Genomic DNA, 2500 nt, shown 5'->3' with positions numbered 1-2500 from the left:
TCAAGGATAGGAAATGTTGCCTTCCCGATTCTATCCGTGATGTGACATGAGTAGAAGCGTTAACATACTTTCATTGTAATATGTATAAATACATGCCCGCGTACAGACATACATTAACAAAAAACAAACGCGCCTACAGAAACAATAGCACAATACCAGCAATTATACTAACATTTGCACATAAACGCGTACATTCGAGTACACACACACACACACACACACACACACACACACACACACACACTCACACACGCACACACACGCACACGCACACACACACACACACACACACACACACACTCACAATATGTGCGTGTGCGCTCCTGCGACTTAAATCAAGAAAGGCTACTGTAACTGTACCCTGTTCAACTCCGCTATTTATTGCAAGTGTCCGAGAAATTCAGTGAGGATATTACTAGTGTCGTGTAACAAGAAAGACAGAAATGTGTGGTGTCGAAAAAACTGTTATTATGCTATTATCAAGCTTTATAGTATAATTATATTTTGATTCAGTGATTCCTATAATTTAAAGAAAGGGAGTCATCCCCCGTATGATATGCAATTCTGCAGGTGTTACATTCAAGCACCTTTTTCTTCCACACACCTAATTTAAGACAATGACATTGACAATGACAATCTTTATTCATCTCGCAGGGAGAAATTTGTCTTGGTCGTTAACAATGGCAGTAGACGTTACAAAGGTTAGACTTAAAGGTGCACTCACGCAAACGCACAAAAAGACAGAACATTATGCCAAGTAAAGGTAGGTCAAATAGAGAGCCTAGTCTTAGTTCCTGCCGTGATCTGATAAAACGCTTTTTTTTCATTTTGACGAGAATTTTTTTTTATTTCACTAATGAATTCTACACGTGGAAAGTCATCTTGACATATCAATATGAAAGCCTAACTGTGACTAGTTTTTGAAGAAATTATAATTTTAGATTTGTTAAAACGCATTTATTTCCAATGGGATCTGATGAAACACACTTTTGTTTTTCAGAGATAATCCCATGAAGGGATTTTTTTTTCGTGCGTATCGACCATCCACAACTGCCATGATCTGATGAAACGCTTTTTTATCTGCGTATCGACATCCGTATTCATCTGTGATCCGATGAAACGCATTTTTTGGGTCAATCTAGGGAATGTGTTTTAGCAGATCCCAGGTGAAATTTGGCAGGTTACAACTTCGCCTTTTCGGTCCGTAGGTTCAAGAATGGTCAAAGAGACGCAGAAAATACAAATGCGTTTTATCAGATCATTCTTGGATTAAGGCGTTGACAATAAAACGCATTTCTACAAGGGCGATCGGATAAAACGCATTTTTCTTACTTGTTTGTTTGTCTTTTGCTCAAATTCGATGAAATTTGCTTTAATTTTGGTAAATGAGACGTATCTTCACGTGGAATAGTCAAACAAAATTAAGATTGCTATTTGTTTGTTTAATTAGCAAATAACCCCACTAAATCGCGATTATCTCGAAACCTTGACTTTGAGACAAAATCTGTTTGATCAGACCACGTAGTCGTCAAGTATATGGGCGAAAAATTTCGAAGTTTTCGTGGGGACATTGCACACGTTAAAGATCCTCTGGTGGTTAAAATTTGTTGAAGAGTAAGCCATTACCCGAGAAAAATTCGAACTTTAAAAAATCCCTTCCCCAAAAAATGTTATAAAATATCCCTATCACACCTGTAAAAATGGCAAGACACACCGTTATACCATCTGTACTTCCAAACGTATTGACCCTATTTCTCTTTTAGAGCCTATCAAGGAAGCCACGATCTGAAAAGAGGATGGCAGTACTTGGGGCCATCTACTTCTAATAAAATGCTTACCAGTAAGACAAAGAGTATCAAACATAGTGCTTTAAGATCGTCTGTCAAGACGCAATATGACCATAGCTGATATTCCAAAGTTTCAACAATTGGGTCAGTACAATTTCAAAGAAAGCTCCATACCCGCGTCAGTGGGGTAATGAAAGTCTTATAAATCCTCTATGCTATACATCTACATCAATCCTCATCAGTTCGGTTTCCAAGAGGAAAAAGGGGGGTTGGAGGGGGGAGGGGGGGGGAGGACGAGGTTCCTTTTATCGAGTTCCTGCTAAGACAATGTGCCCACTTTCAGCACTGGTTCGTCTTGACAGGGAAGGTGGAAGTGACCCTACTTGGATGAATAGTACATAACAGCTTTCACTAAAAAAATCAATTCTAACTTTTTAGACATCAAGCATCCCTTGTTCAGTCAAATAAAAACATCAGTCAGAAATTAAAGACCTAGGCCTCTGATCCGTAACAAAGAAAGATACAGAAGGCCATTTTACCATCATCCATAAAAAAATTCTTCCACCTTAACCATCATGTATAAGTATTCATATGACCGTAGAGCATGCATCAGAATAACATTGAGTATGTATCTAGCTTAAGATTATTTTTGTTTTTGCTGCTCATTTATATTATGCATGTGATTGTAAGCCTGCGTGTGTGTGCATGTGTGT

The 2500-nt window shown here is 38.3% G+C and overlaps 1 protein-coding gene across 2 annotated transcripts in view; it reads left to right on the top strand.

Annotated features, from left to right (window-relative positions):
- Nucleotides 1-43: 43 nt before the first annotated feature.
- The window catches only part of LOC101856411 (sodium- and chloride-dependent GABA transporter 2), a gene marked incomplete in the record, with an annotated part of 29238 nt that continues 26781 nt past the window's right edge, over nt 44-2500 (top strand). The window contains 1 exon segment of one of the 2 annotated variants that reach the window (XM_035968814.1): nt 44-403. 2 annotated transcript variants of the gene reach the window in all.

This window comes from Aplysia californica, unplaced genomic scaffold, assembly GCF_000002075.1.
Source record: "Aplysia californica isolate F4 #8 unplaced genomic scaffold, AplCal3.0 scaffold00086, whole genome shotgun sequence".
Classification (NCBI taxonomy): Eukaryota; Metazoa; Mollusca; class Gastropoda; order Aplysiida; family Aplysiidae; genus Aplysia; species Aplysia californica.
This window is presented reverse-complemented; position numbering and strand designations above follow the sequence as displayed.